Here is a 20,481-nt window from a genome sequence, read left to right on the forward strand (position 1 = left end):
TTAAAGTTTTCTGAGATGAAGAGGGAAGTTTAAATTTCTTGGTTCCCTCCCCCATCATTTTAAACCAGATTATTAATGTCCTTTTAGCACAGTTCTGGGTAGTTCTTATTAAATTTCAGTTTTAGAAGAAGGGAAAAGTGGAAAAACATGTTGCGAAACACCAATTTAGGTAATAGATGGTGTCTATGAGTCATTATGGTTTCTTGTGTGAATAGAAGTAATATTCAAGCCTGTATACTTCTCAAAAATGACAGATTCCCCAAATCCTCATTGAAAAAAATCTCTTTACTGTAATATCTTTGATTTCTTCATCTATATTTTCTATAGCAACACAATCTTATCATTTCTAGTTGATCTACTTGTCTTAAATTTCTAATGACTTATCTTAATTTAAAGTAATTTTTTAAATCTTAATTTTAAGTAAAGTAGAGAAATATAGGTCATCTTTTATTTTATGGGCAGTGAAATGAAGTCACAGGAAAATAAAGTTTGTGAAGATCACCAGGATAGTCCTCATGGACCAGAGAAACTTTCTTTTCTTTTCTTTTCAACTTTTATCTTCTTGTCTTATATTAGTTCCAAGGCAGAAGGATGGTAAGGGCTAGACAATTGGGGCTATGTGACTTGCCCAGGGTCACACAGCTAGGAAGTGTGCATGGACAGAACTGAACTCAGGAAAAGATGTCTTGCTGACTTCAAGTCTGGTGTGCCTCTTGGTGGCCTTGTAAATTTAGGCAAACCCCAAATTTAAAAGTAGAATCAGCTGCCTAGGGAAGTTAATAGGTTCTCCGTCCCTGGAAGTGTTTAAGCAGAGCCTGGGTGACTTCTTGTCATAGAGAAGATCATTGATAGAAAAGGAATGGACTAGAAGACTTGAAATGTCTCTTCCATATCTCGAATTCCATGCAATGGAACATATGTCCTATCTTCTTTTATTTTTTATTTTTATTTTTAATTTTTATTTGGTCATTTCCAAACATTATTCATTGGAAACAAAGATCATTTTCTTTTCTTCCCTCCCCCCCTCCCTCCACCTCTCCCACCTATCTTCTTTTAGGTTAAGTTACTTATTCATTTACCAACAGCCCACCTTAGTAGATTGCTGACCATTGTGATTGGCATTCTTTTTAAATAACTTTTCTGGCCCTCTGGTCACAATATGAAGACTTTACATGAAGATAGTTCTCTTAGGGACTATCATGGGTGCTGGAGAGGTGCCATGGACCTGTGCCAATCTAAGAGCAGTATTTACTACTATGTCATTATCTACTTCACTCAGTTTCCTCTCTGATTTCCAAGACTTGGTTTAACGTTAGAAATTGTCGACAGGATAATGGAGCAATAGCTATGATTTCTCATTTGGACAATGGCATGGGGAAATACTAAGAAACTAGGTCCTTTTCACACATTCAGTTGCTAGCTATAGGGACAACTCTGTTAGCTTGGTTTTGAATCTGAACATTCAGTCCTTCTCACCGACCTATAATTATATTTGATTTTTTTTATTCATGAATGTCAAAATAATTCCTTAGTTTGTAAAATATATCTAGAGTCACTATTTCATGCGGATATTGTGACATCCTTTAAAATGAAGATTTCAGAGATTCCAAGAATAAGTCATTGGGGAAAGGCCACTGAGAGGAAGAACTCAAGAGTCTTAGATCTATTTCAAGTTTAGGAACTAACATGTTCTCAGCTGATATGCTTAATGACCTTCCCCTTTCTCTTTTTTGGTTTGATGATGACCTATTTTATAGGACTTTTACACAGATTCATTACTCTTAAGGCACTTCTTTAATACAACACACTATATATAATTTATGTGTGGATAACAGTGTTAATGAGTGTAAGTGGTATTAGTCATTCATATCAAACTCTTGCTTAGAGATATGAAGATCAAGAAAACTATGAAACAAAGAAAAGAGGTTTATTTAAGATTTTTTTCTTGTTTCTTTGATTTATTTCTTAGAGAAAAAACTTTTAAAATACTCAAAACATGTATTATCTCCTTCAAATATTTCCATCTTCTTTTCTTTCATCCTCCACCTCTTAGGCCTTCATATCATCACTGTTAATAAATGGGAATGGTCCTTGTAGATAAGTGCCATGGGGGGGTGTGTGTTCTGAGCAGGTCTGAATTTTGTTATATTGCTATAGAATACATTATAGTGCTTTCTTCAAAGTCCATTCTGAGATGTCATTGTATAGTTGAGATTGGAGCTGTCTTTTTTATTTTATTTTTATTTTTAAAGGCAATGGGGGTTAAGTGACTTGTCCAGGGTCACAGTTAGGAAGTATCTGAAGCCAGATTTTAACCTAGGACCTCCCGTCTCTAGGCCTGGCTCTCAATCCACTGAGCTATCCACTGCTCCCTGGAGCTGTCTTTTTAGAATGGTAAATGTTATCATGAGAAACTCAGATTATATCCTGTTGATAACATTTAAGAAGGGACAGACAATTTACTTAAAGAGACAAATATATATACAAGTTGAAAGTGCTAGAGGGAAAATAGTTAGCATAGTTAGTTTTAATCTATGTTATCTAGCATCTTACTAGAAAGTTTAGGAACTAGCATTTCAAATATCTACATCTGAAGTTTAATTGTTAAATATATTATAAATATTGTCATCTTTATTTTACCATCAGAGAATAATAAACCAATCAACCGGCATTTGTCAAGTGCCTTCTTACATATATACCAAATGCTAGGGAATAGAAGGGCAAAAAATGAAATAATCCCTACTCCCAAGGAGAATGGAGCTTACACTCCATAGAGGGAGACAGTATGTAGTCATTTAGTCATTAGTCAATAAACAGCTGGAAGATTAAATGGATTAGAGCACTGGCCCTAGAGTCAGAAAGACCTGAGTTCAAATACAACCTCAGACATTTATTAGCTATATGATCTTGGGCAAGTCACTTAACCTCTGTTTGTTTCAATTTCCTCAACTATAAAATGAGAATAATAATAATAAGAGTTACCTCACAGGGTTATGATGATCAAATGAGATATTTGTAAAGTGCTTAGCTCAACATCTGACACATAGTAGACATTTAATGCATGTTACTCCCTTTCCACTATGTGATAGGTACTGTACACATATAAATGTGGGATAGGTACTAGACCTGTGATTTAATCAGTAAAGGGAACTCTAGGATGAGAAAATGCTCTCAACCAATACAGGTGTATAGCTATCTTGTAATTTATAGTCATCTTCAGTTGCTTAGAACTAAACTTGCCCAGAGTCACACAGCTAGTGTGTGATTAGGGGCAGGACTTGATCTCAGGTTCTCCTGGTTTTAAGGCTAGGTTTCCATACCCTGTACCACTGTTGCCTCTCAATATCCAAAATAAATTCAAGATAATTTGGAGGGAAGACACCAGCTTGGAAGAGTCTTATGTGGCAGATGATTTGAACTGAGCTTTGAAAGAAAGTAGAGATTCTAAGAAGGTAGCCAAGGGTATCCCTTCTTTAGGGAATGGCTGAATAAGCTATATGGTTATAAAGGAATACTATTGGACCATAAGAAATGATGACTAGATGAATTCAGAAAAACTTGGAAAGACTTCTATGAACTGATGCAAAGTGATGTTTTCAGAAACATGAGAACAGTGTATGCAGTAACAGAAGTGATGTAAAATGATGTACAAATGATAAACAACCAAAGAAGGAGCTGTTTGAATCTGATTGCAGATCAAATTATGCTAACTCTCATTTTATTACCTTGATAAGTTTTTTTTAATGTATGTGTGATATGTGTCTTCTGTCACAACATGGGGAATATGGAAATATATATCGCATGAAAGCATTGGTATATCCTATTTCTGACATATTTATTGCCTTGAGAATGTGGGAGGAGGTGGGGAAGAATCTGAATTGAAAAATGTCAGAGGGGACAGCTAGGTGGCTCAATGGATTGAGAGCCAGACCCAGAGAAGGGAGATCCTGGGTTCAAATCAAGTCACTTAAACCCTATTGCCTAGTCCTTACCACTCTTCTGCCTTGGAACCAATACCCGGTATTGATTCTAAGATGGAAAGTAAGGGTTTAAAGAAAAAATTGTCAAAAAATATTTCTTCATGTAATTGAAAAATTTTTTAACAGTTTAAAAAATTGAAAATTAAAAAAAGAGGGTAGCTAGGTAAAACAATGGATAGAATGCTGACTTAAAATCAGAAAAATGAGCTTCATGAATTCAAATCTAGCTTCAGACATTTACTAGTGGTGTTACCCTGTATAACCCTCTTTGCCTCCATTTCTTCAAATGTAAAATGAGCTGGAGAAGGAATGGCAAACCACTTCGGCACCTTTGCCAAGAAAACCCCAAATGGGGAGAGAAAGAGTTGGAAATGACACAACAACACAGGGATTCTAAGAGGTCAAGTTGCTTAGGGGAAAGTATGTTCCAGGCTCAGGGTACAGACTGTCTAAAGGATATGAACCTCCTTTTGGAGAAATAGCAGCAAGTTCATCAATTAGAAACATTCAGAAAAAGCTCCTGATGACTGAGTAGTTAAAGGAAAGGGTGGTTTGAGTCTCTGCTATGCTGATGTCCTCATCCAGTGTTTTGGAACTAAAAGAGAAGTTGCTGGAAATATGGGCACAATGTAACCTTTAGGACTAGTTGCTGCAGTTCCTACAGTGGCAGCTCATGATGAAATGCCCCTGGGGAAGTTGGAAACAGTTTTCCCTACTAAACTCCAGTACCTTACACATGAAGTAATTACAAAGACAGTTTCCATCCATAATTTTTAAAAAATCATTTCATCACTTGGGCTCCACCCCTGAAGCAATTCTCTTAAGCAAGCCAGTTAACTTTTAGTTAACCAGAATAGCTGGCAACTAGTCATTTCCCACTCTCCTAAGGAATGGTAGCATGATTTAGTGAATAGAGCCTAGATTAGGAAGTCCTGAAGACCTCACTGGGTCTTCCGGCCTTGATACATACTGAAGGCATATAATCCTAGGCAGAAAAATACTCTGCCCTAGGTGATTCTCCAGTACTATTGGCTACAGAGCAGGCAATGGTCTGCATTGACTTAAGGGCTTTTCTTTAGGAAATCAAAGGTCTGGTTTACCTTACTTTTCCTTTCCCTTCCCCTCAAAATCCCTACAAGCCATATATAAGACAATTTTTTTGTTTTTGTTACTTATTTTCTCTTTCTCTGCTTTAAAAGTACAGAGCAAAAGATTATCAGAGTAGAGAATAAAGAAACAAAACAGCAAGTATCTAATTGGATATTGAAAAAATACCTATGGAAAAAATGCATCGTGATACAGGGAGTATCAGACTTTGAGTCAATAAATCTGGGTTTCGTTGGGTCCTGATACTTAACACTCTCCACCTTCAAAAAGTTCTCCACCTCTGTTCCAAGAGTCCTCCTTGACAAGACCAGCATCCCTATAGTTGCTTTCTCTGATTGGTTCCTCCCTGGAGCCTCCATTTGTGAAAGCACCCACAACAACCATACCAGTTTTGCATTCTTGTATTCTAATCATATATGCTTCAAACCTAGCCCATCTCAGGACTTTTTAGACTACATACTTCTTTACCTTGTTCTTGTGTAGGTACCTTGCCTGTCACAACCATCCCCTTTTTCTGTTCCCATTTATGTGTTATCTTCCTCCATTAGAATGTGAGCCGTTTGAGGGCAGAGAGTATCATTCATTTTTTGCATCATTCAATTTGTATCCGGTGCTTAACACAATGCCAGGTATATAGTGAGTGCTTAAGAATGCTTTATCAGTTTTAATGACTGCATAATCATAGACCAAACACTCAACCCTATTCTAAATTTGAAGATGATAATGCTAAGGACTAAGATTTATGTAGTTGGCCCTCATGATAACTGTATGAGGTAGGTTATTATTATTATATTACATTATATTATAGTATTATATTACATTACATTATGTTACATTACGTTACATTACGTTACGTTACGTTACGTTATGTTACGTTACATTATATCATATCATATCATATGTTATGTTATATTATATTATATTATATTATATTATATTATATTATATTATATTATATTATATTATATTATATTATATTATATTATATTAGCTTCACTTTGAAGGCTGGGAAACTGAGACAGGGAGGTTAAGTGACTTGTCCGGAGTCATAATTCTCTTGTCTGAGGAAGGCTTTGAACTCAGGTTTTTGCTGACCTCAGGCCTAGCCCTCTATATACTATATCTTATCTAGCAGTACACTTGTACCACCTGCCTCATAGTATTGTGAGGGGAAAAAATCTTGTAGCCTTTAAAGCATGGTATTAAATGTAAGTTGTTTTTAATATCGACAGAAAAGAGATGGAGCATTTCATTCACAGAAAAGAAAAGGGAATTAGCTTTTATTAAGAGTCTACTATGTGTCAGGCACTCAACTAAGCACTTTTTACAAATATATTATTTGATCTTCATAATAGTCCTAGTAGACAGGTGCTATTATTATCCCCATTTTACAGCCAGGGCCTCATTGAAGTTGTGTAGCATAAATTTGTAGCAGATCCAGTCAGAACAGTTGTATAATTTTTCGCCACAGTAGCATATATGTAGGAGCAAAGACAGTGGATGGTGAGAATGATCAAAGGCTGAAGCACAATCAGCAAAGTAATGGGGTTAGAGATTCAAAAGAAGAGGACAAAGTATAGTTGAATTCATTCACTAAGGGATCAAGATGGGAAAAAAAGAAGGGAGTAGTTAATGCAGGGGAACTGGTCAGGGAGAGAATTAAGGGGTCAAAAAATTGAAGACCATGGCATGGATGAAGACCATAGTTTGGTAAGGGAAGACAGAGAAAAAGGTGGAACATCAGTAGATAGATTATGGTCAAATAAGGATTTTTTCTGAATTATTGAATATGGAGTAGAGATAGTGCATTTGTAGGTGGAAGCAAGATAAAAAGTATGACCATCTTTGTGTGTGGCTGAGCTGAGATGGAGGAATAAATCATGGAAAGTGAGTTCATAAAGGAACTAAGTGGTTAGGGTTTTTAATGGAGAGTTAACATGTATATTTAAGTCCCCTAGTGTGAAGACAGTAATTAAAGAGGAGAGAAAAATTGTAAAAGATGTCCCAAACTCTTTGAAAAAGAAAAGAGAAGCTGAAGACCCATAGATTCTAACCACCTGGATTTTGATTGGGTGGTAGAGATGAACCTCAAAGGAGGAAAGGTGACTGACTGGAGGTAGGGAGAGAACCTGGAAGTGGCAATGAAGATCGAAGGGTATTCTAACTCCCCTGCCTCAACTGGTGAGCTAAATTAGTAAAGGTGCAGCAGTACTGGAAAGACTTTCCAGGGAGGATGTATCATCAGATAGATATAAAGGAGCCCAAGTGGTAGTTAGAGGATGGAAGGAATGGGAGAGGAAAAAATTTAGAAGAAAGGGGAAATTTGTTTAGGCATTTCAGAGGACACAATGGAAGGACTAGGTGTGTTTAGTTTGAACTTTAGAGTGGAAAGGTTGAAGTGGGTGGGACTAAGGAATTGGGCAATGGGAATAGGGAATGGGTTTTGGATGATAACTTACATCAGAATCACTAGGTTGCATAGGGGTATGACCTAGATTACCTACATTGATGGAATCACAGACTAGCCTGGAGGAATGGTATTATACTGTGCCAAGGGAGCAAGGTAGTCACTCCTTATTTGCTTCAACTCCTGAGTGAGAGGCAATAATCCTTCTTAGTCAACTCCCTCAACTTTTTCCCCTAGGTATGATTTTCTGTAAAGCCACTCCCTTGGCTCCTCTTCTCCTGGAGAGGGATTTTCCTTTCATACTGGCCCAGGATAGTAGCCAAGCCTCCTTGCTTCCTGGTACTAGCCAGCAAGTCAGAGCCTCCCCTAGCCAAACTGCCAACTCATTCGCCTAGAAAGACTTGAGTCTTAAATTTTTCTCTTTGCCCTTAGGAATTGTACACATGAACCACTAACTATATGTACAGCTTGAGCACCCCAACCAGAGTAATTATTCTGGCTAAGTACTGGAACTATAAATCTATTTCTGTCTCTTTGGACATATTCTTATGATAATTTTGGAGGCATTTGTTCAAGGATACACAGAGACTGGCAATGCAATAGTTAACTATGTTTGTTATATTTAAAAGACAAAATAAACTGAAAGAAATATTCCTAAGAAATGGAAATTCAGGGAGAAGGTATAGCAGCTTTGCAGGGAAAGAGAGGAAGAAACAGAAAGACAGAGACAGAGAAAGAAGATCAGAGAAGGATTTTTTATGAATTATATTTAGATTTATTTTTATATTAGATTTATTTATCTGAATTATATTTATATTTGTTGGTTGGTTGGTTTATTTATTTATTTAGAGAATGTAAAATTGCAGGAATCATTGATGAGATTGTAGATTGAGTGATGAAGTTCAGCAATATAACCTCCAGTCCCAATGTACATCCTGTTCCATTTACCCAGTTTCAAACTTGGATCTTAGCACTGAATATCTCATGGCTACAGCAGCTTCCTCGTGGCTTCTTCAAACCTGGTTGTTGGTACAGAACCCAGTTAATTTAGAAGCCCCTCCACTCTCTGCTCTGGAACCAGTGTACTTTCTTCTCTTGAAAGGCTTCAGCTGCTTCTCCCATCGGACCAGCTCTTGTAAGTCACAGGTTCAGGTTTGCTCCCTAAGGTATCCAGGTTTGGTAGTAGCAATATCTTAACCCTTCCCCTCATATAATTTTGGCTCATTTTTACCTAAAGGATATTGAGACATTCTCCTAAATACGTTTTTTGTTGTGTTTTTTTTTTGACTCAGAGGACCTAGAACTTAGACAATTGACATCACTTTCTCATAACCTGATTACATAGTAGCCAGGAGAAGCTAGAGTAGCAATCAAATGCCTGGCTGGTGAACTGCCTAGCTGAAACAACTCAAGAGGGTTGGAATGCCTATCCTTGTTGAATAGCCTTCTCCTGCTATGACTACGTATATATATATATATATATATATATATATATATATATATATATATATATTCAGAGACCATTTTACAAAAGAAGAAACTGATGCCCAAGGAATTTTTAGTGACTTGCCCCCCAAAAAATCATAAACAGGATTTGAACCCAGGCCCCCTAACTTATACAATTCCTCATGTCTTATTTTAAAATTTAGATTGTAAACATTTTGTGTATAGCAATGGTAATATTGCTTTTATGACTGCTTGTTGTCATTGTTCAGTTACTTCAGTCGTGTCCAACTTGCAATATTGGGGTTTTCTTTGCAAAGGTACTAGAGTAGTTTGCCATTTCCCTCTCTAGATTATTTTACAGATGAGGAAACTGAGGCAAACAGGGTTAAGTGACTTGCTTAGGATCACAAAGGAAGTGTCTGAGACCAGGATTTGAACTCAAGTTTTCCTAATTCCAGATACAGTGCTCTACCCACTACAATACCTAGCTGCCCAGTTTTATGCACTTAATCCTATATGTTGGAATTCAACAAATTCTTGTTACTTGCTTGAGGACTTACCTGAAGCAAATTTTAGCATTATAATTCTAGGGTTGAAAACTACAATACAGATTTTTTTTCCCATTATTACTAAGTGAAAATAAATGTTGCTATACTTTTAAAATCTGTATTATGGCTGAACAGGACAAAAACTAAAAGTAATTTCTACCTTTCCACAAATGATGGGATTATTCCTTTCACTGAATTAAAGCAAATAATTTTATATTCTAGATTTCCCCACATTCTTTCTCTCTCTGAATTTAACACAGCACATAGTAAGACTCTTACCATCATCTCAGCACTACGCTCTCATGCTGGCAGTTAGGATTATAAATATTGCCTATTTAAATAAATTTAAGCTGCTCAAGTCAAATTGTATCTGGAATTCATGTAATTCTAGGGGGAAAATATCAGTGTGAGTAAAATGTCCCTTCACTGATTCATCCAGCTTCATATTTAGCAGCACACTTTTTTTTATTTATGAGATTTAATTTTGTGAAGCGAAAAGCAAACCCAGAATATAAATCAGAGAGATGTGTTTTCCCAACTCTAAGATGAGAAAACTAGAAATATTTCTGATAACCAAAATATGTAAGGAAATAACACATATATAAAATCAAGAACTCTTCCCCAGGGGAAAACTGGCCAAAAGATATGATCAGTCATTTATGAAAAGGATTGAAAATTATTAACAACCATATGAAAAATGTTCCCAAAGCATTAATAATAAAAGAAATTCAAATCAAAACAACCTTAAGGTTTTACCTCATTCCCAGCAAAGTTTGTAAAGACAAAAGATGGAAATGGCTGTTGTTAAAGGGTTGTATAAGGACTAGCTCATTAATGCAATGTTGGAGCTCTTAATTGGTCCAGCTATTCTGGAAAGCAATTTGGAATTGTGCTGAGGAAGTGACTAAAATTTTCCTATCCTTTGATCTAAAGATTCCACTGTTGGACAATTATTCCAAGAAGGTCATATATATGTGTGTGTGCGTGCGTGTGTATGTGTGTGTGTGTATCTAATATACACCAAGATATTTATAGCAACAGAAAGAACTGGAAACAAAGTAGATGTTCATCAACTTGGGAATAACTTAAACTCTTGCATGTGAATGTAATAGAATATTGTACCATAAGAAATCAAACTGGAAGTTTCAGAGCAGTTGTTTATCTTCATTGGTAGAGGGAGTTTTCTCTCTGAGAGTTCATTGTACCAATGAAATCACAGTCCCTCAAAAAAAAAAAAAGAATTGAAATCAATTGGACATTAGGAAAACATTTGTTAAACTTCTGCTGTGTGCCCAGGTACTGTATTAGGTACTAGAGAAACAAAGGCAGACATGAAGCAATCTGAGAGAGAAGCATGGGGAAACTAATGTGAACAGATGCCATGTGAAGTAACTAGAACCAAGAAGACAACATATACACAATAAAAATGAAGAAAGTAACAACAGCAATAACTAGGGAATGCCAAGTAATTATAATGACCTACCAATTGTAATGATCCACAAAAATGTGAGAAAGTGCTCTTCTTACTGTTGTTTGCACAGAACTGGGGACCATGGTGGGAGAACTTTGTGAAGTCCTATCAAACTAGATTGATGTATTGGGTAGTTTTGTTAAACCATTTTCCCACTCTTTCTGGGGGTATATTCCTTCTTGCTGAGGATGGCTTTCGAGGAGGAGGAGGGAGGAATATATTTGGCAAGAAAAGTGATATAAAAGCAAAAGCTATCAGTAAAATTATTTTTTTTAATGAATAGTTTGTACTAAACAATTGCTAACATCACAGTTCTGAAATGATCTCCTGCCAACCTCAAACTCATCAAAATCATGCTCATTGTTCGAAGTCAAGTTGAGATCTTACTTTCTTCATGAAGCCTTCTCTGATCATTCTAACCCAATGGAATCATATTCTTTTGGATTCTGTTTCTATTTATTGTCTTGACAATTTATTTTCCCCATTTTTGTGTACTCTATATTATACTAGATGATAATAATAATAATAAAAGATAACATTCATATATCAATTACTATGTGCCAGCTACTAAACTAAATGCTTTATAATTGCTATCTCATTTGATCCTCATAATAACTTTGGGAGGTAAGAGGCTATTATAATCTCCATTTTACAGATGAGGAAATTAAGGCAAAGAGGCTAAATGATTTGATCATGGTTATCAAGTTAATAAGTATTTGAGGTTGAATTTAAACTCATTTCTTCTTGACTCTAGACTCTTTGCTCTATCCCCTGTGTCACCTCAATGCCAAGATTTTAACTTTCAAAGACAGAAATCCGTACCTGATACCCCTCTGCATCTTCTTTAGTTGTTTTTTTTTTTATATAGCTCCTTACTCATAGCAGATAATTAATAAACATATATTGAGGGAGCAGTTAGGTAGCTCAATGGATTGAGAGCCAGGTCTAGAGATGGGAAGTCCTGTGGCCTCAGAGTCACTTAACACCCATTGCTTAGCCTTTACCACCCCTCTGCCTTGGAACCAATATACAACATTTATTTTAAGATGGAAAATAAGGGCTTAGAATCCCTCAGTATATATTGATTGATAATTGCCTCAACTATACAAAAGATTATATGATTAAACTTTGATATTAGTGGTTGTCTGTTATTGTGAGAATTTATAGGTTTTTTAGTTAACTAAGTCTGTAACTCAGTTTTAATAATAATTAAGACTTACATGCCACTTGCACTATGTGCTAGGTTTTATGCTAAGCATTTTACAATGATTATTTCATTTGATTCTCACAAAAACCCTGGTAAAGAGGCCAGAGTCTCTTATTTTATTCTGATGCCCACTAGCAATTTAAGAAAATATCAGAATAATGCTTTACTGTCAGAAAGTCTTGGGAATATAGGTTTAGAGCTAAAAAGTGACCTCAAAGACCATCTAGTCACACAGGTAGTGTCAGAGATAGAGTTTGAATCCAAGTTTTCTAACCACATAACCAATGTTTTTTTGGGTTTTTTTTTTGGTTGTTTTTTTTTCTGCTGTATGACACTAGCCTTATCAGGCCATCTTCAATATGATCAGTTCATTAATTCTTTAATATAAATTAGACAACAAAGATCAGTCAGATTTATTTCCTATATTTCCCAATTTGATTAACATCCTAATTTAGCAAGCACTACCCTTTATCTTCTGAGACATCTTTTCTTTTCACTAGTGATGCATGGGCTACCCATTGTTCTTAGCAACAGAGTTGCCATGTAGTAGAAATAACATTGTATTTGTTTGGAGTCAGAAGAAGCTGTGGTCTGAATCATGCTTTTGGGAAGAAGAAGAAAATAGGCATTTATATGGTGCTTGTTAGCAGTCAGGCACTATGCTAGGCTCTTTGCAATCTTCTTTAGTCTTCAGAATAGCCCTAAAAAGGTAAATGTTGCTATCATCCCCATTTTACAGTTGAGGAAACTGAAGCAAACAGAATTTAAACAACTTACCTAGAGTCAGTCAATAAGTATCCTGAGCCTTAGTTTCTTCATCTGTAAAGTGAACTTAAATGACAATTATATGTTTGCTTTTCACTTCTTGAATTTCTCCATTTAAATTTGTAAATTGTAAAGAATGTGTTAATATCCTGTATTTCTAATCCACAGGGATATATGACCTTATTTTAAGGAAATTCTAATATTAAATACCATATATCAGTTAACAAGTCAGTACAATGAGAAGGCACAAAACAGAATCAACTTGATTCTGTACTATTAACCATTTCAAAAGTGTAATTCTCCTTCTAGCTGAAAGTAAGACACAGAAAATTAAATTAATTGCTGTTCAGTGGCAGAGCTGGAACTAGAACTCAAATCTCTTGACTCTCAGTTTTATGTTTCTGTTACTATTCTCATGTTGTTCCCCTCAAAAACAGTGTATAGATATAGAAAATAATCAGTAAATGTTTATTATTAATGTTTTTAGAGACCTTTGAATGATCTAAATCACCAAGATTGGAATTTAAGTATTTTTATATGCTTAAGTTAAATAATTTAAAATCAAAAGAACGGCTCCTTTTCTTTTCCTTCTCCTCCCCTTTGTGATAAAATATCATCTATATATAATTATTACTCTGTGGAAGGAGAGGACTTCATACATTGCAAATTCTACCTGAATAACTAGCATTATAAATTATACCAACTATCCTGATTACAAAGAGCTGAAATGTTTTAAAATTAGATAACTGAACCGAAAGTCAAATATTGAGAAAGACATTGTTATGAACCAACATATAAATGCTGAACCCTGTTACCCAAAGTAAAAAGATTGTGACGTTGTAGTTCATTGTTTTACAAAAACATAATGGCAAGTTCTCAAAGCCCTTAATACGTTAGACAAATATGATATGTTTACACTTGTACTCTTAAAGTGTACATTAATGTAACTTTAATAGGTACTATTCTAATTTGAGTAAGATTAGCTGGGGATAAAAAATTACTTTTGTTGTTCAGTTGTTTTCAGTCATGTTTGACTCTTCCTGACTCCATTTGGGGTTTTCTTGGCAGAGACACTAGCTTGCCATTTCCTTGTTTACCTGATTTTATACATGAGGAAAACAGAGACAAACAGGGTTAAATGACTTGCCCAGGGTCACACAGCTAGTAAATGTCTGAAGCAGCTTTGAATTAAAAAAGATGTCTTCCTGACTCCAGACCCAGCACTCTACCTAGCTGCCCCTCTAAAATTACTTAGCATGCCATATTCATCTTTATGGCATTATAAAATTCAAAGGCTGCCTTGTTTGGGGGTTTTGGGGGGGCAAAATATTTTTTAATTCCATGTAATCTGAAGTATTCATTTAACCTTCTCTGATTTGCTCTATCTCATGTTCAATCATGAACTTTTCCCCTAGCCATAGGTTGAAAAGTTAATTTCTTCTTTGCTCCTGTAATTTGCTGCTTTCTTTTTCTTTCTTTCTTTCTTTCTTTCTTTCTTTCTTTCTTTCTTTCTTTCTTTCTTTCTTTCTTTCTTTCTTTCTTTCTTTCTTTCTTTCTTTCTTTCTTTCTTTCTTTCTTTCTTTCTTTCTTTCTTTCTTTTTTCTTTCTTTCCTTCCTTCCTTCCTTCCTTCCTTCCTTCCTTCCTTCCTTCCTTCTTTCCTTCCTTCCTTCCTTCCTTCCTTCCTTCCTTCCTTCCTTCCTTCCTTCCTTCCTTCCTTCCTTCCTTCCTTCCTTCCTTCCTTCCTTCCTTCCTTCCTTCCTTCCTTCCTATCTTCCATTTTGGAACCAATTCACACAGAAGAGCAGTAAGGCCTAAGCAATGGGGGTTAAGTAACTTGATCACACAGCTATGAAGTCTCCAAGGTCACATTTGAACCCAGTACCTCCTGTTCCTAGACCTGGCTCTCCTCAATTTATTTTCAGTATCCATATTTTAGCATTAGAATGTTAGGTCCTTGAGGTTAGGGACTGTTTTTTACTTTTTCTTTGAATCTTCAATGCTTAGCACAGAATCTGGTCCAATGCAAATGCTTAATAAATGTTTGCAGTTTGATTAATTGCCAGAACATTGCCATTTCCCTTTCACATGTTTTTAAATTAAATTAGAACCTAGAAGACTTCTATTGTAGTCCCTGTTGTAATTTTTCTGTTACAAATTATTAAAGCTTTTTGCAAAATCAAGATAGTAATTGTTTTTCTAATTTTGTAGACTTGTGAGGATCAAGTGAAAAAAAAGCATGTGAACATGTTTTGTAAACAGATAAATATTACACAAATTTAAAGTGCCTTTTTTAAAACAAATTGCATACTAGGGTCAAATTTCCTTCTCCCTCTCAAAAAAAAAGAATGCCCAACCAAAACAACCACAGCTTCAGTTTTACAATGAGAAGGGGAAGAAGACAACATCAATTTATGTTACAGAAATTCATTTTTTATTTATATGCACATTTTCATGGCATCCATTCCCTAAAATGACAGATGTCTATTTAATAATAATAATAGATGTGTCCATTTAATAAAAATAATACTTTTCTTCATGAAGCACTAGACAGCTATAACTTGCTTTTACATACACTATAAATTGAACCTTACAATAACATTTCTATAACATTGGTACAGCAAGTGGATGTTTGTTGTTTTGTTGAGGAGGAAACTGAAGGTAAGACATTAAGTGATTTGTTTGTCCGAGCTCACTCATCTCTCAAGTGGTAGAAGTCAGAAGACTTGTCTGGAAGGTACCTTATTATCTAAACCACTGTTTACAAACTCAAATAGAAATGGACCACCAAATTGTACATACAGATCCCTGTGGGCTGCATACTGCCTTAGTTTTAAAATGTAATATTATCTATGTTTTATTGTATTTTAATTTATTTTGCTAAATATTTCCCAATTTCATTTTAATATGATTTAGGAGCCCTCAGGAAGTGTTATTGGCCCATTATGGCTTTGGAGAGTCTGATGTAACCCAATTCCTTATTTAAATAGGAGAAAACTGAGGCCCAAATGGTACCCAAGGGCATACTAGTTAGGAGTAAGGATAGGTTTAGGCAGTCCTCTGCCTTTCTCTTGAGATTTTTGAAGAGCAGTCCTGGGAAAGAGGGATTGGACTTGTTTTGCCTGGCAACAGAGAGCAGAACCGAGAGCAAAGGATGGAAGTTGAAAGGGTCTGAAAGATAAAGCGTCCTAAAAATTAGAGCTGTCCATATGTGGTATGGCCTGCTTTGGAAGGTAGTGGATTCCCCCTCCCTAAAGGTCTTTTATAAAAAATTATTAAAGTTCTTCAAAACATAGGCTGAATGTAGAGAATTTTGTTCAAGAATGGGTTGGGCTAAATGGCCTTTGAGTGTACTTTCTATTATGCTTTCCTTAAGTCCCAGGTCTCAGTTCATTGCTCTTTCCAGTATACTGTGATATTTCTATGATCTTCTCATCACTTTCTTCTATAGGTTTTGTGGTTAGAGTTTTGAGAGATGGTTTCAGCCAAAACTTCAAAGAATTGGGGAGCTCCCCTAAAGTAAAAGAGAAAGTTCACTGATGGGTCTATTAGGTGGGATTCTACTATTACTAGAGACTTCAAACTGAATTTATAATGGGCCAATTGTTTATAGGTATAGTAAATTGTAAGAATGTCCTAAAATTGCCCTAGAGCACTTATGGTATTATAGGATATCTTTTAAAGTGAAAAGTGAAGAGACTCAATGAATTATTTACCCAGGAACTTTTTTTTTATCTTCCTGTTTGTGGTCTGGTTAAGTTTACAGAGAATTTACCTGAATTAGGGTGAGGAAAGTCCCACTGCATCACTTATATGACTGTATTAAGCATGAAAAATATCATTATTTTGAATGAAGCAAGGAAGAAAAGTATTTTTAAAAGCTGAAAATGAGGGTCAATGGTGGCAAAAAGTCTGCAAAACCAATGATTCCTCTTCTGGACTGTTTGCAAACTTTAAAGCACTATATAAATGTTAGCTACTGTTATTACTAAATATATATGACTTCAAGACCCAACGAAAATCCCTCCTTCTACAGGAATTCTTCTCCAGCTTTTCTTGATTCCAGGACTTTCCTCTTTATTATGTCCTACTTATCTCATATATAGTTTATGTTGTATATAGTTGATTTCGTGTTGTCTGACAGATTGTGAGCTCTTTGAAGGCAGGAAATGTCTTTTTCCTCTCTCTTTTTTTTTTATCCCCCAATGTTCAATACAGAGTCTGCCAAATAATAGACTCTTAATAAATGTTTATTGAATTGAAATTCAGAATTTTATCACAGAGTGTAATATATCATCATATATAATAATATTCAATTATTACTAATAACTGTCCCCTTTTCTACACTTTCTTCTGATTGGTGCACATGGAAACTTGAAGCATTGGGTGAATGGTTTTTTTAGCTTCTTTTTATGCCATCTCTTCCTCCTTTAGATTGTTAACTGCGTGAGGGCAGGAACAGTCGTTAGCCTTTTTTTTTTTTTTGCATCCCCAAGCACTTAGCATGATCCTGAGCACACAGTAGGTTTTTTAAAAGCGTTTGCTTACAGACTGATGAACAATTACAACCAAATGATAAGATTTGTTTATGAGGATTTTTTCCCCATAGTTTTAAGTTAAAGCTTAGGCTTCCACTTCCTCTTGACTCTCTTCCTTTTGCCCCAGCGCTTGTCCCCCTCCCTCCGCCCCTTTATTTACTCCGTCGCCCTACTGGTTGTACCCTGTCCGGGGCCCCTCTCCTGGTCTGGGCTGCGGGGGAAGTAGCAAGCTGGGGGAGGGGAGGTAAAGAGTAGGCGGGGAGATAAAGCCTCTCCCTCTGGGCGGGTGGATCATGCACCAAAAATCTTTAGTGATTGGCCCAGGGCCGCGCGTTGGTGGGCGTGTCCCTCCTCGGGCCCCCACCCCGTTCGGATGGGGTGGCTGGCTGGAGCGCTGCTGGGGGCGAAGGGCGCGCGGCCGGAGCGCTGCGCAGCCAGCCTTGGGCTGGTTACGCTTGGGCGCCACGCTTCTGCTATCCTGGGACTGGGGTGGGAAGCGCCGCTGCTGCCTCAGGCGCCCGCAGGTACGTGTCTGGATCCTGTCCCGAGAGGGCTGGGCGCAGCCTCTGAGCCTCCCCGACAGGCGGGGCTAGGGAGGGAGTTCCGAGAAGAGTCTAGGCAGGTCGAGGCTACAGGTGATTGTACAGGACAGCCCGCTGTCCGAGGGCTGCGCAGCGGAGCGGACTAGAGGGATAGTTCAGAGAGTGTCAGTCCTGTCGCGCTGCCTGGGAAGCCCTCCGCCGTGCTCGCAAACTTTGGCGTCGCCGCTGTGGGCTGCGGAGCGGAGAGGTGCGAGACTCCCCTGAGGACGGATCCCGGGGGAGCCCAGGGCGGGGTCTGCAGCCCCGACCTTCCGCCGGGGAGGAGAGAGAGGGAGGGAAGGAGTGAGTAGGGTTGGGAACCCTTGGAGAAACCGCACGAGCGTCCTCTGCTCTGGCGCGTGTCCCTGGGCACCCATTAGCACGGATTCTACAGTAAATTCACATGCAGAATACCCTCCTGATGGAAGAAAAAATTAGATTTGATCAAGAAATCTTTTCTTTAGAGCTTTTTGTTTTAAAATGAAACGTCTTTTGTTTTTTATGTCACATTTATCTCCACATATATCATTCAGTGCCCAGTCCCATATCCAGCCTTTCATCCCCAAGTCAGCTAAAGTAGCAAAATGATAAATCTTTGGGACCTAAAGTCAAAAAGTCCTAAATTCAAGCCTGTCCTCAAACCCTGGAACTTGGACATGTCACCCATTTTCTGCCTCATTCTCATCTGTTAAATGATACCTATCACCTGCCTCCCAGGGTGGTAGTGATTATAAAATGAAAATATATTCATAAATCACTTGGCAAACATTACAATATATTATACAGTATATAAGCTATTAAATAAATTTAAACACATAACTATATACACATTTATATCTTTAAAAATTTATATACTATATATTTTGCAAATAATATTATACAGATGCTTTAAAAAAGGCTTCTCTGCCTTCCAGATCAAGGGAAAGTAATGATAATACTACGAATAAAAGCAACAATCTGATCTTTACACTGTGGATTTTATCCATTCCAGCCCTTCAAAGACATACATACTTTTCTTAGTTTGTGATTCAGGAATGCAAAAAAAGACATATGCAGAATTTGCTATACTTTGTTGTCTATTATTTCCAGACTGTAGAAGAGATTTTCTCTTTAACTCTTTAAAAAGACAAACGTATGTCTAATAGGATAAAGGATCCTTGTTTTGGAAGTGTCACCTTGGCAGAATACATATGTTTTTGTGAGTATGCTGACCAAGAATTTTACAAATTTTCATGAAGAGCTACCTTCTCTCTATACTACTTTCCTCCCCCCTTGTCCATTGAGAAAAAAAAAGGAAGAAAACCAAAACCCATTACAGACTTGTATAGATAAGCAAAACAAATTCCTGCACCTGCCATGTTCCCCCACGAAAAAAAAAATGCCTGAATTTGCATTCTTGAGTCTTTAATCACTATCAGGAGATGAGTAGCATGTTTCATCACGGGTCCTCAAGGAATTGTGGTTGGTATATGTGGTTCAAAGGTCCTACATTTTTCAAAGTTGTTGGTCTTTTACATTATTGTTGCTATTGAAAGAATTGTTCTTGGGTTTCTTCTGCACCCTTTGCTTCACTTCTTTTCATATGTCTTTCCAAGTTTCTCCAAAACCATCCCCTTTATCATTTCTTACTGTATGATAGAATTCCATCACATTCTTATACATTAACTTGTCTAGCCTTTTCCCTTTTGATCACCCTCTGGGAATCCAATTCTTTGCCTCCCACAAAAAGATCAGCAAGCATTTATTAAGCACCTTCTATGTGCCAGGCATTGGGCCTGAGATACAGAAAAAGGAAAACAAAAAAACATCTAACCTAGGAGTATAAGGAGCTCAATTCTAATGGGGAGATAACATGCAAACAGCTATATAAATACAAGATACTTATAGGGTGTGTGTGTGTGTGTGTGTGTGTGTGTGTGTGTGTGTGTGTGTGTGTGTGTGTGTGTGTGTGTGTTGAGGAATCATCTAAGATATTTATAATTCAGGGCTCAATATAATGGTACATAGTAGGTGTTTTTATGTTTATTGGATGGAATTTGTTTGAATTATTTGGGTAATTCCTAAGAGTCTTGTTGACTGGAATAAATGCTCCCTTACTAGCCTGGAATCCTAACTTTTAAGAGAAATATGGGGTTTTATAAACCTTTCTAATGGGCTTCTGGAACAGAAGTTCTAAAAGTTATGCCAATGAGCCTCTTGATAGTCTGAAGAAGCCTCTGGATCCCATCGCTAAATAGCATTTTTAAATGTGTAGAACACATATGATTAATAAGGAGAACCAGTGTCAAAATATTTCAAAGTTCTCTAAGCCCAGGTTAAAAGCCCTTGTTTTTGCTATTGTAAGCAATTGGTTACAACTCCACATTAAAGTTGAAAATCACAACAGATTTAAAAAATTGTTTAATGGATTCATGAAGATTGATTTATAGTGTT

General features: G+C 36.7%; 1 protein-coding gene across 4 annotated transcripts in view; it reads left to right on the plus strand.

The window, feature by feature from the left end:
- SGK3 (serum/glucocorticoid regulated kinase family member 3) overlaps positions 1-20,481 on the plus strand; it is a 151,125-nt gene that overhangs the window by 24,251 nt on the left and 106,393 nt on the right. For 2 of the 4 annotated variants that reach the window (XM_007487026.2, XM_056823994.1), the window contains exon 1: positions 17,814-17,991. The exons of the other annotated variants lie outside the window; for them this stretch is intronic. The gene's annotated coding sequence lies outside the window, so the exon portion shown is untranslated. Of the gene's footprint in view, positions 1-17,813; positions 17,992-20,481 lie in introns of those variants that run through there. 4 annotated transcript variants of the gene reach the window in all.

Source organism: Monodelphis domestica, chromosome 3 (genome assembly GCF_027887165.1).
Source record: "Monodelphis domestica isolate mMonDom1 chromosome 3, mMonDom1.pri, whole genome shotgun sequence".
Classification (NCBI taxonomy): domain Eukaryota; kingdom Metazoa; phylum Chordata; class Mammalia; order Didelphimorphia; family Didelphidae; genus Monodelphis; species Monodelphis domestica.